This window comes from Triticum urartu, chromosome 5A, assembly GCF_056163025.1.
Source record: "Triticum urartu cultivar PI428250 chromosome 5A, HENAU_Tu73, whole genome shotgun sequence".
NCBI lineage: Eukaryota > Viridiplantae > Streptophyta > Magnoliopsida > Poales > Poaceae > Triticum > Triticum urartu.
This window is the reverse complement of record NC_141877.1, coordinates 428992945-429007155: the sequence shown is the minus strand read 5'-3', so window position 1 is coordinate 429007155 and position 14211 is coordinate 428992945.

Sequence of the window (14211 nt, the reverse complement as noted above, 5' to 3'; positions counted from 1 at the left end):
CATTGAGCCCGAAACCAATGGACCCTCTCGCCTTCTTAATCACCCTAGTACTCTGTCCAGGAGTTGCAACTAGTTTCAGGTGTTTGTAGGTTATGTGTTGGCGGCCGTGCGTAGCGCTGGCCCTAGGGGTGGGCTATGATGTGGTAGATACACCATGGCCGGGTATGCCGGGAGCCCATTTGGCGTCTCGGGACCCTGTTCACATCGTTCGGGGCTGTATGTGGAAACCTCGGCCGGACTCCCTGCGGATGGAACCTGGATAGGCGATAAACCTGGACTAGAGACTTGAGTGTTTAGGTGGGCCGTGGCCGACACCCTCGTTGGGCTTCCGCTTGAAGGTTGTCGAGTACATGTCGTGTAAACGACGGTAAGTGGTGAGAGCGTGTATGAAGAAGTACACCCCTGTAGGGTTAACATCATCTATTCGAATAGCCGCGCCCGCGGTAAAGGACTACTTGGTTGCCTATACAGTTCATAGACAAGTTAATGGTTACTACTAAAAGACTCAAGATAAGTGTGAGTACCGAGGATGGCCCTCTCATAGGATGACGAGGGAGGATCCTTGGTGGAGTATTGTGTTGGTGATTAGTGGACTCACGTGCGAAAACTATTTTACTAGTGCTGTCTCGTAGGATAGCTTAGCCAAGAGTCAAAGCTGGCTTGCTGCAATAACTCCACCACCTTCTTGAGAATGAGCATGTATAGTAGGTTCTGTTGTAAGACTTGTTGAGTACCTTTGTACTCATGTTGCTTTAATTACTGTTTTCAGACGACAACACCGCCCCCTCCGATGGGTTTTATGTAGACCTCGACGTCGATGAGTAACTTGCCACCCAGGTGGTGATCTTGGCCATGGAGGGCCCTTTGTAGATAGACAGGCTTCGACAAGCCTTCTTTCTTTCTAGTGTCTGTACTCGGACTATTTGCTTCCGCATGTGCTTGTATGCTTGTATGACTTGAGTGTCGGGTCATGTGACCCCTACATGTATGAACATGTTATGTATGGCTCTCCGGAGCCTTTAAATAAAGTACTTAAGTTGTAGAGCTTTGTTGTGATGCCATGTTGTATTTGCACATATCAAGCATATTGTGTGTATGATTGAAATGCTTGGTATGTGTGCGATCCGACAATCTAGTTGTTTATCCTTGGCAGCCTGTCTTGTGGGGAAATGTAGTCTAGTGCTCCTTGAGCCATAGTAGTCTGCTATAGCCCGGTTCACCGGAGTCCTGCTAGCCCAGCACTACTGCTCAGGACACTTGACTGGCCGGCATGTGTTTCACTTCGTTCCTATGTCTGTCCCTTTGGGGAAATGTCATGCGGTGACATCCGAAGTCCTACCTTGCCTGCTACAGCCCAGGTTCCCCGGAGTCCTGTTAGCCCAATGCTACAGCCCGGATTCACGCGCTATTGACCGACATGCTCGATGTGATTCATGTAGGCCTGTCCCCACAGGTCTGTGCCGCTTTGGGTTCACGACTAGCCATGTCGGCCCGGGTTCTCTATCATATGGATGCTAGTGACACTATCATATACGTGAGCCAAAAGGCGCAAACGGTCCCGGGCCATGGTAAGGCGACACCCGTGGGGATACCGTGCGTGAGGCCGCAATGTGATATGAGGTGTTACCGGCTAGATCGATGTGACTTGGAATCGGGGTCCTGACAACTTCACCATTATTTGGGCCTAGGGGAAGGCATTGGGAAGTAATAAGTAGATGATGGGTTGCTAGTTTGACAGAAACTTAAACCCTAGTTTATGCGTTGATTCGTAAGGGGCTGATTTGGATCCACATGTTTCATGCTATGGTTAGATTTATCTTAATTCTTCTTTCGTCGTTGCAGATGCTTGCGAGAGGGGTTAATCATAAGTGGGAGGCTTGTCCAAGTAAGGGCAGCACCCAAGCACCGGTCCACCCACATGTCAACTTATCAAAGTAACGAACGCGAATCATATGAGCATGATGAAAACTAGCTTGACAGTAATTCTCATGTGTCCTCGGGAGCGTTTTTCTTTATACTCCCTCCATCCGGAAATACTTGTCCTCGAAATGGTTGTATCTAGACTTGTTTTAGTTATAGATACATTCATTTTATCCATTTCCAAGACAAGTATTTCCGGACGGAGGGAGTATAAGAGTTTGCCCAGGCTTGTCCTTTGCTACAAAAAGGATTGTGCCACCTTGCTGCACCTTAGTTACTTTTGTTACTTGTTAACCATTACGAATTATCTTATCACACAACCATCTGTTACCGATAATTCATGTCGCTTGAAGCTACGTCGGTATTTCCCCAAAGAGGAAGGGATGATGCAGCAGAGCGGCGGTAGGTATTTCCCTCAGATATGAAACCAAGGTTATCAAACTAGTAGGAGAACCAAGCAACACAACATAAACAGCCCCTGCACACAAATAACAACACCTCGCAACCCGACGAGTTAAATGGGTTGTCAATCCCTTTCGGGTAACGGCGCCAAAAATGGTGCGTGGATGGGAGATAAATTTGTGATAGATTGAATAAATAGATCACAAATAAAATAAAATGCAGCAAAGTATTTTCGTATTTTTGGTTTAGTAGATCTGAAAATAAAAGCAAATAAAAGGTAGATCGCAAAGGCAAATATATGAGAAAGAAGACCCGGGGCCGTAGGTTTCACTAGTGGCTTCTCTCAAGAAAAATAGCAAATGGTGGGTAAACAAATTACTATTGGGTAATTGATAGAACCTCAAATAATTATGACGATATCCAGGCAATGGTCATTACATAGGAATCACGTCCAAGATTAGTAGACCGACTCCTGCCTGCGTCTACTACTATTACTCCACACATTGACCACTACCCAGCATGCATCTAGTGTATTAAGTTCATGAAAAAATGGAGTAATGCAATAAGAACGATGACATGATGTAGATGAGATCCGTATATCTATGGAGGTAGATATAGATCCCATCTTTTTATCCTTAGTAGCAACGATACATACATGTCGGTTCCCTTTCTGTCACTGGGATCAAGCACCGTAAGATCGAACCCACTACTGGGCACCTCTTCCCATTGCAAGATAAATAGATCAAGTTGGCCATACAAAACCCAAATATCGGAGAAGAAATACGAGGCTATAAGAGATCATGCATAAAAGAGATCAAAGAAACTCAAATACTTTCATGGATATAAAAACATAGATGTGATCATAAACTCAAAGTTCATTGATCCCAACAAACACACCGCAAAAGAGTTACATCATATGGATCTCTAAGAGACCATTGTATTGAGAATCGAGAGAGAGAGAGAGAGAGAGAGAGAGAGATGAAGCCATCTAGCTACTAACTATGGACCCGAAGGTCTACAAAGAACTACTCACGCATCATCGGAGAGGCACCAATGGAAGTGGTGAAACCCTCCGTGATGGTGTCTAGATTGGATCTGGTGGTTCTGGAATCTGCGGTGGCTGGATGAATATTTCGTCGACTCCCCTAGGGTTTTGGGAATATTAGGGTATTTATAGAGCAAAGAGGCGGTCCGGGGGGCACCCGAGGTGGGCACTGATACGTCTCCAACGTATCTATAATTTTTGATTGCTCCATGCTATTATATTATCTATTTTGGATGTTAATGGGCTTTATTTTACACTTTTATATCATTTTGGGACTAACCTACTAACCGGAGGCCAGCCCAAATTGTTGTCTTTTTGCCTATTTTAGGGTTTCAAAGAAAAGGAATATCAAACGGAGTCCAAACGGAATGAAACCTTCGGGAACGTGATTTTCTCAACAAACGTGATGCAGGAGACTTGGACTGGGTGTCAAGAAACAACGGAGGAAGCCATGAGGCAGGAGGGCGCCTACCCCCCTGGGCGCGCCCTCCACCCTCATGGGCCCCCTGTTGCTTCACCGACGTACTTCTTCCTCCTATATACATATATATATCCACGTACCCCCCAAACATCCAGGAGCACCACGAAAACCTAATTCCACTGCCGCAACCTTCTGTACCTGAGAGATCCCATCTTGGGGCCTTTTCCGGAGCTCCGCCGGAGGGGGCATTGATCACGGAGGGCCTCTACATCAACTCCATGACCTCTCCGATGATGTGTGTATTGGAGATATGCCCTAGAGGCAATCATCTATGATGATATTTCCTATGTGTTTATGAATAAACATAGTCCTTGGACATTATCAATGATGTGTATCAGCAAATACGTGACTTGTTTGCGGGACTAGGACTATGCATTGTATGATGACTGTCCTAAAAGGTCCCTAGTCGAAAGGATTGTGTGGACGCGCAGCCAACTAGACTATCATATGACACGGTCAATGGCTTGGTCTCACTAGCCATGGAGCATTGGATGCTAACCGGATAATATGGACTTGGAAGGATCTGGTCGGATTCGACGTAGTCGGATCCAAGTCGAGATAAGGTCCAAGTCGGACAAACGCAGCGATATGTCATCTGTGAGTCTCTAGTACAACATATGTTCTATGTCCTAAGACCTGAGCTGACGCATGTACTCGGGATGGTGACAGACTTGCTTTGGGCCGACCAAACGCTACTCCGTAACTGGGTAGTTATAAAGGTAGGTTTCGGGTTTGTCCAGAACCATGCTGCGAGACGTGGTCGAGCAAGATGGGATTTGCCCCTCCGATCAGGAGAGATATACTCTGGGCCGCTCGTGTGATCCGACCAGGATAAGCATGGCCATGCGACAAGGATTATGAGATAATCCTGTTTGTGGTCAGCATCACTGGAATGAGAAAGAGGTCGGGCTAGCACAAGGATGACAGACTCGCCTTAAGCTCGACAACATATATCGTGTTGCAAAATGAATGGAAGTGTGATATAAACGTTCGCTAACCAGCTTCATAGTCTGCTTGGTGTTCGGCATGCCTTGCTAGAGGCCGCTACCAACCGTGCAGTTCGGAGGTGATCCGAACTATGACCAAGCCGACTTGAACCTAAGGGGTCGCGCGCTTAAGGGAATGAACCTACGAGGTCGGATCCGAGGACACTGGTCGGATGTGATCCGAACTGTATCCGGATTGTGGCCGAGTAGACTTATGGGCTTTAGGGTCCGTGTGAGGCCCAAGTGTTGAGCCCGCGACGGACGCCTATATATAGTGGAGGTGCCGCGCACTCACGGAGTTGATCGCTTAGGCGCTGTCACTAGGGTTTGCATGTGTTGCGAATACACACCTCCACTCGCCGTCGGTTGTGTGATCGGACCTAACAGTCCGCTGCACGATGTTCCTCCTGCACGCGCGGATACCGTTAGAGGCGGTGCACTTGCGCCGCTCCGGCAAACCTGTACATGGGAACCGACCACCGGTTGTACGAGGGAGATCGGACGAGGAGGAGACGATCCACGCGGACGCGCTACCCCAACTCTTCTTCCTCGGCACGGCACTGCGCGTCTAGTGGTAACGAACTGTGATCCATCTCCCGTAGTATGTTCTTGGTTGTTCTGCGTGTAGGAAATTTTAATTTGCAGTCGACGCACCCTACCATAGATCCCAACAGTGTGAGTAGTTTACTTCAGACCTACGGGTCCATAGTTATTAGCTAGATGGCTTCTTCTCTCTCTTTGGATCTCAATACAAAGTTCTCCTCGATCTTCTTGGAGATCTATTCGATGTAATCTTCTTTTGCGGTGTGTTTGTCAAGATCCGATGAAATGTGGGTTTATGATCCAGTTTATCTATGAACAATATTTAAATCTCCTCCAAATTATTTTATGTATGATTGGTTTATCTTCGCAAGTCTCTTCAAATTATCAGTTTGGTTTGGCCTACTAGATTGATCTTTCTTGCAATGGGAGAAGTGCTTAGCTTTGGGGTTCAATCTTGCGGTGTCCTTTCCCAGTGACAGCAGGGGCAGCAAGGCACGTATTGTATTGTTGCCATCGAGGATAAAAAGATGGGGTTTATATCATATTGAATGAGTTTATCCCTCTACATCATGTCATCTTCCTTAAAGCATTACTCTGTTCTTATGAACTTAATACTCTAGATGCATGCTAGATAGTGGTCGATGTGTGGAGTAATAGTAGTAGATGCAGAATCGTTTCGGTCTACTTGTCGCTGACGTGATGCCTATATACATGATCATACGTAGATATTCTCATAACTATGCTCAATTCTATCAATTGCTCGACAGTAATTCGTTTACCCACCGTAATACTTATGCTCTTGAGAGAAGCCACTAGTGAAACCTATGGCCCCCGGGTCTATCTTTCATCATATCAATGTTCCAATACTTAGTTATTTCCTTTGGCGTTTATTTTACTTTGCATCTTTATTTCTCTTTATCATAAAAATACCAAAAATATTATCTTATCATATCTATCAGATCTCACTCTCGTAAGTGACCGTGAAGGGCTTGACAACCCGTTTATCGCGTTGGTTGTGAGGTTCTTATTTGTTTGTGTAGGTGCGTGGGACTTGAGCGTGATCTCCTACTGGATTGATACATTGGTTCTCAAAAACTGAGTGAAATACTTACGCTACTTTGTTGCATCACCCTTTCCTCTTCAAGGGAAAACCAACGCAATGCTCAATAGGTAGCAAGAAGGATTTCTGGCACCGTTATCGGGGAGATTCGCGCCAAGTCAAGTCAAGATTTGACTCCCAACAATGAGTCATTTCAGGTGCCGTTGCCAAGTCAAGACATACCAAGTACCCATCACAAACTCTTATCCCTCGCATTATTATTTGCCATTTGCCTCTCGTTTTCCTCTCCCCCACTTCACCCTTGCCGTTTTATTCGCCCTCTCTCTCCGTTCCCCTTCTCTTTCCCTTTGCCTCTTTTGCCCGTTTCTTGTTTGCTTGTGTGTTGGATTGCTTACTTGTCACGATGGCTCAAGATAACACTAAATTGTGTGACTTTGCTAATACCACCAACAATGATTTTCTTAGCACTCCGATTGCTCCTCTTACCGATGCTGAATCTTGTGAAATTAATATTGCTTTGTTGAATCTTGTCATGAAAGATCAATTTTCCGGCCTTCCTAGTGAAGATGTCGCTACCCATCTAAACAACTTTGTTGATTTGTGTGATATGCAAAAGAAGAAAGATGTGGATAATGATATTGTCGGGTGGTAGGTGCGACATATGCCAACGGGTGGCTTATCATTGTGGGAGCCAGTAAGACATCGCTGGTGCCTGGAAACGGGATGAGGCGAAGACATGCACGCTGGCGAATCTTACCCAGCTTCGGGGCTCTACGTGGAGATAACACCCCTACGGCTGCTCTGCGGGGCCTCCGCATGATCAATGGATGAACAAGTAGCTACACGATGCTCCTGGAGCTGTTTGGTGAGAGGAGGAGGAAGGGCACGGCTCGCTCTCTTCTTCTCCTTATGTGGTGTCTAAAACTAGCAGGGATCAACCCTTTGCATGGATGTCCCGGGGGGTTTATATAGGCCTACCCCCCAGGGGTACAATGGTATACCGGCTGGGCACGGGGCCCAGCCATCTGTGTCTACACTCGCCGGCTTCTGCGCCGGCTGCTGGGGCCCGCCGGCTGGTGGGTCCCGCCGGCTGCCGGCTCCTTGGCCGACAGGCAGGCCCCACTGTCCAGGGCCTGGTTGGTGGCTGGTTACTGTTGCTCAATCCTGGTGACGAGGGCTTCGCCGAGGTGGACGTGGCTACAGTGCCGCCGTCCGGCGGGTGATCACTGTAGCCTCACCGCGTCTTGTCTCCTTAATGGGGCGTCCTCTCCGAGGATGGGGCAAGCCGGATGTGGAGAGCCGGCTCTGTCTCGGGCCGACTGGGGGAGGCCTGGCCGCCTTCGGGTGTCTCTCTGCCCGAAGGGGCCCACCGCCCGTGGGCCACACTGGCAGCCCATCGTGGATGACAACAGGGGCAACGTGGCAACAGTGCTGCGCCGGACGGGTCATGGCCACCCGTAGGCGCACTGTGCCAGGCGTGCTTCGGGATTTGGGGGTGGCAGGCTTTACTGTAGCCACGCCCCGTCACATCGCCGTTACGTGGATGCAGACTTTGAGGGTACGATCTTGACCGCTTTGTGGGAGCCGGCTTCTTGGAGTCGGCCTTCTCGTGGCCAGCTCCTCGGAGCCGGCCCTCCCGTGGCTCTCTTCATGAGGGCTGAAGTCGGGCCGCCTTCCGATAGTCGGCCTGGGAGTCAGCCGGCAAGGGGAAGGCGGTCCCATGTCTTGGTTTCTTGAGGGCCGGATGGGCTCGTAATTTTTTCAGAAGGGCCAGGGGGAGCCGGCTAGGCTACCCATGGTTATTTACTCCGACAGTAGTCCCCGAAGCTGATCGAGCTCCAAGGCTGACAAAGGGACGAGAAGCTTGGTCAGTTTCCTACCCTGAGGGGTCGGCTTCGCTTGTGCGCGCCGTCTTTGGAATAGCTCCGTTTCTCATAGGCAGGAACGCGGGTCGGCCTGCGAGCTGACCGCGCGCCATCCCGCGGGCCACGTGGCAAGGAGATCCTGCCAACGCACACGCGCGACGGGACGCCGCCGCAGGCCCGGGCCCGCAACTCCTTCGCCTCGGTCCGAGCGCGGATCTTCTGCGGCCCACATGGACCGCTCGCCTTCCCGCGGCGGTTTTATCACGCCATTAGGGCGCAATAATCGCGGTACGTGGGGGAGTGGGCGCAGTTGATCCCCACATTCCCCCATGCCGTGCCTCCTCGGCTCCGCCGTGCGGGTCTATAAGTAGGGGGAGGAGGGGGGCGGCAGAGGCTCGCACGCTCTCCCTCGCTCCACCCCTTCTTTCACTCTTTCTCCTTCCTTCCGCTGCTGCAGCACCCATCGCCGCGCCGTTTCTCCGTCGAACCTCTCGGTTCCCTTGGTCCCGCCGCAGCGGGGTCGCGCGCATCTCTGCCGTTGCTTCGTCTTGCTCCCCGTCGCATCACCCCCATGGCGCTGTCGAGCTCGTGGGACGGCTCCAATGTCCACGAGGATCACGTCGAGTTCCTCCGTCGGACGCGGCGCCTGCCGGGCGAGAACTTCGTGCGGGTTCGTCGGGCACCGGAGAAGGAGATCTCGCCGGCGCCGGAGGAAGGCGAGCAGGTGATCTTCCGCTCGCACTGCCTGCGCGGCTTCGGCCTCCCGGCGAGCAGATTTCTTCGAGCCTTCCTCGAATTCTACCACCTCCAGCCGCATCACCTAACGCCCAATGTGGTGATGCTGCTGTCGGCCTTCGTCACCCTGTGCGAGGGCTTTCTTGGGGTTCTCCCCACTCTCGAGCTCTAGGGGGAATTCCTCCAGAGCAAGCTCGGCACCATCGTTGTGGGCGTGCCCGCCCCCTGCGGAGCCTTCATCGCCATGAGGCGGACGGGGGAGAACAATCCGTTCCCGCCCATCCCGCTGATCCAGTCGGTGAAGCTTTGGCAGAAGTCTTACTTCTACGTGAAGAACGTCGCCCAGCAAGGCGACTACATCAACCTGCCGACTTACGTAGCCGGCCCGCCGGCTGGGAGGCAACCCTCGTGGAGCTACCGGGTCAGGTCGTTGTTTCAGGCCGGGAACGCAGCCGTCTCCCGGCTCTGGGTGATGATCCAGTCGGAAGGCCTGACTGGAGCCGACTTAGTGGCCGCCTTCGTGGAGCGCCGGGTACTTCCGCTCCAAGGCCGGCCACACATGATCTGCCAAATGAGCGGCCGCTTCGACCCGTGCCGGCTGAGCACCAGGGAGATGCCTCATGCGGAGGTGTCTTACATGGTGAACTACATCTCCAACTGCAAGCTCACCGAAGATTGGCGATACGGCAAGGGTCCGTATTCCCGCGCCAACCCTCCGCCGACAGTAAGTTTTTCCTCTTTTCTTCCTTTTGTAGCCGGCCTTATGATAGCCGACTTCTGATTAGTTGGTTCTCCCTTGGCAGAACCCTCTTCTTCCGCCGACGACCGGGGCCACAGGGGTAGGGCGCCAGCTCCTCCCCGACCGCACGGTGGACGACGCCGATGATCCGGACCTGGGAGTGGCCGCCATGGAAGACGCCATCGTGGGGGAAGGCGACGAGGCAGGAAGCGCGAGGCCCGGAGACGGCTTCGAGGACTGGCCGGATGATGACGAGGTCGAAGCCGTCCAGCACCGCCAGCCGGCGCCTGACCTTCAAGGCGCGGGCTCGTCCGCTGCGCCGGCTGCCCGTGGCGGCGCGCAGAAGCGCCGGGCCGCGTCGACCTTCTTCGGCAGCCGGCCGAAGAAACCCAAGGCTTCCACGGCGGTGACTAAGCGGGACGAGGCGGCCGCGAAGGCGGCCCGCTTCCGCAAGGCGGTGAAACAGCCGCAGGCGATCTCGGCGTAAGTCGTCGAATGTCTTGTATATTTCATATATATTTTTATTGTTCTTTTCGATTGAAAACCCTTCTAACCCTTTCCTCGCCGGTCGGGCAGGGCACCGTTTTCCCTTGAGCGTGGTCCTGGCGGCTCCATAGTCGGGCCGACTGGAGGGTCCTCCAACTCCCGTCGCGTGGACCCCCGCGCCGACCTTAGGGAGGCCACGGAGCGGAACGCACGTGAGGCACGGGAGGAGCGGGAGGTGGCGGAGCGAAGGGCCGCCCAGGCGGCGAAGGAGCAGGCCGATGCGGCAGCCAAGGCCCGGGCGGAGGCGGCAGCCGCGGAGACGGAGGCGGAGGCTTCGCACAACCAGCCTCCGCTGCTCGCCATTCCCCTCCGCGCCGTGGCCCCCGACATCCCTGTGCCTCCGTTGGAGGAGGTCGACCAATAACCGCCGGTGATGGAGAGGAGGGAGGTCCGTGTGGCCTCCATGGAAGGGACGCCGCAGACGGCGCCGACCGGAGGGGGCCAAAGCGGCCAATCCGCTGCGGCGCCAGAGCAGCCGGCCGAGGGTGAGCCGGAAGCAGGAGCCAGCCTCGAGGTGCAGCCGGCAATGCATCGACGCGCAGGGGGAGGCACCGCCATGCCGGAGCCGCACCGAGTTACGGGTGCCAGCCAGATGGCGGAGGCCCTGGAGGCGGCCAGCATCAGCACGTCCGAGTGGACTCCCAGCGGGGGGACGGGCGAGCTGAACGTGGAGGCCCAAGAGGTTCGGAACCGGCTTCAGGCCCAAGCCGTCTCGCTGCAGCAATACACCCAAGAGTTCCTTGCGACGCGGGTCGTCATCCGGGTGAGTCTTCTAGCCTTGGTTGTTTTGTTCTCTTGATTTCTTCCATGGGGGCGCGTCAGCGCACCCACTGGGTGTAGTCCCCGAGTTCCGAGTCGGCTGCTGCGCAGGGGGCTCGGAACTTACTAGGTCCTGACAACCATCTTATACCCGCCTCCTGTCTGTTCTTTCAGGAGTATCATAACCTCCGCGCTGCTGCCTTCAACTCCGAGGCTCAGGAGCTGGGCCGGAGAACCGAAGACCTGATCAGCAGCCGGAGTGCGTACTTGGTTTCGTTCATCTCCAGTGGGGGCGCGTCAGTGCACCCACTGGGTGTAGTCCCCGAGATTCGGGCCGACTGCTGAGCAGTCGGGTCGGATCTTCCCTGACGACTTCTTCCTTATTGGTTTTTCTTTTGTCTTTCATGCTCGCAGGAGCCAATGCCGACTTGAGGGGGCAGCTCAGCGAGGCGCAGGCCGCCCTTCGCGCCAAGGAAAATGACTACGACGCCTTGGTCCTGGAGCGTGACCGCCTGGCCAAGAAGCTGGCTGACCAGGAGGAGAGCCACAAGGCGGCCCTGAAGAAGGCGCAGGATAACGAAGACGCCCTGAAGGCCGAGTTCGAGACTGAAGCGGCGGGCTGGGCTGAGACCAGGCAAGCGTGGAATGAAGGCTTCGGCCATATTGAGGATTTGATCGACGGTAAGCCGCCTTCCTCGCTCCTTGCTTGCCCCTTGCCGCCTGATTTGTGTTCTGACTTGTGCTGCTTTTTATTCTCTGTGCAGAATACTTTCCCGGCTACTCCGTCTTCGCTACCCAAACCATCGAGGCCCATCGCGAAGCGCGCCGTCAGGCGGGGGCCGACGTCGCGCCGGACGCGAGCTAGACACTTGAGGAGCAACTCTTGGCGGTCCAAGCGCGGCTGCAGCCGGCTCATCGTATGCTCCGCCGCCTCCAGCGCGCCAGAGCGTAGGTGTTGGCCGCCCTCTGGCCAGGCAAGACGATTCCCCACACCCCGAGACGGACTGCCGACTGGCTGGAGGTTGCGGTTGGCCATTTCGAGGCTTGGAAAGCATCAACGGCCCGGCTTGGAGCTGGGCGGGCGTTGGAGTTCGTCCGAGCTTGGTATCCGGGGTTGAACCTGGACCAGCTGCGCACCTGGCGGCTGGAGGACAATGAGGAGATAGAAGAGGTGCGGCCGGCTATTGCTCAGCGCGCATTGACGATCGCCGAGTGCACTGACATCAGCGTCTTTGCTCCTGAAATAAATGACAACGGCGTTGCCCAGCCGGAGGAGTGGTTCGGGCTGGACCCGGCAGCGGGTGAGGACTCGGCAGAGGAGATCGCCTCCAGCGACGAAGGCGAAGACGACGAAGGAGAGGAAGGCGAAGACGTTGAGCCGGCCGGTGAAACAGCCAGCCAGCCCCAGCCTGACTGTGCCTCCAGCAACGAGGCGCACGCAAGCGCGCCTTCAGCGGGGGGCGGTGATCATGCCGAGGTTCGCCAGCCGGCCACTCCTCCAGTCGGCACTGCCATTTCCGCCGACCTGCCCGACTCGCCAGTCGCTCCCCTGGCTTAGTCTGCCGTCCTTGCTTTTCCTGCTTGTTACCCTTTGAACAATTTTTATTAAACTTGCGCAGTTCCACCCACTGGGGGTGTATTCGAACTATGTTGAATGCTAGCCTTGCGAAGGTCTTTTGTGTAAATATGATTGTGTGCATGTTTGGTTTCCATTCACGTATGCTTTTTATCCTTAGGCTGTTTCCTTTGCCGCCTTCCCCTTTTGGGGAGGCAAGTACTCGAGCTTTCTTGGATTGAAGTGAAGTGAATGCAAGCCGGCCGGCCGGCTACTCTGGTAGTCGGTCGGTGGTAGGAGACAAACCGGCTTTTGTTATATTAGTCCGTTAGTCCCTAGCCATTTTTCGTGTGGGCATCCTTTCCTGCCTTTAACTCTTGTCAGCCGGACAGCCGGTTCTTCGAACTGCGACTTTTGGCGAGAGAAAGCTTGGGTGCCGGCACACTACTTGTCTGACCGCGGGTAGGACTTCTAATATAACTCTAGGCGGCCAGTCCCCGGGCCGACTAGTCGAACCCGGTGCCAGACGAAGAAAAAGTGAATGTAATGACAAGGTCATAAGCATAATGTTCTTCATTTATATATAGAAGGTGGCAGTCCCCGTCTTCTCGTGCCAGCAGGTCGACGCCGTCTTCCAGCAGGTCGACGCCGTCTTCTCATGCTTCCTTGGCCTCCGCCTCCGTGTACATGGCTACCCGAGGTGAGTCGAACTCGATGTCGGTTGGGATGACCGCCTCGGCACCATACACAAGGAAGAAAGGAGTGAAGTCGGTTGACTTGTTTGGGGTAGTGCGCAGACTCCAGAGGACGGCCGGCAGCTCATCGAGCCAACAGCCGGCTGAACGCTCCAGTGGTACGACCAGTCGGGGATTGATGCCGGAAAGGATGAGGCCGTTGGCTCGCTCGACTTGGCCGTTTGACTGCGGGTGGGCAACGGATGCTAAGTCCAACCGGATGCCTTGCGTCGCGCAGAAGCGTGCCAAGGCTCCCTTGGCGAAATTCGTGCCATTGTCGGTGATGATGCTGTGTGGCATGCCGTACCGAGTTGTTATATCTGCGATTAATGTCACGGCAGTCGGCCCATTCAGCTTCTTGATCGGCTTTGCCTCAATCCACTTGGTGAATTTGTCCACGGCGATAAGCAGATGTGTCATGCCGCCGCATGCCGTCTTGAATGGGCCCACCATGTCTAGTCCCCAAACGGCGAAGTTCCAAGTGAGGGGAATGGTCTTGAGTGCTGAAGCCAGCATGTGTTGCTTGGAGCTGAAGAGTTGGCACCCTTTGCAATGTTTAACTAACTCCTTGGCGTCATCCAAAGCAGTCGGCCAAAAGAAACCATGGCGGAAGGCTTTGGCGACGAGTGATCTTGAGGCCGCATGGTGGCCGCATTCTCCTTGGTGGATGTCTCTGAGGATTGCAATGCCCTTCTCTTGCTCGACGCATCGCTGGAGGATCCAGTGACACTGCGCTTGACGAGCTCTCTGTTGACGATTGTGTATGCTCCGGCTCGGCGTTGGACTTGTCTTGCCTCTGTTTCGTCAGCCGGCAGGTCTTGGTTTATTAGGAAGTTGAGGA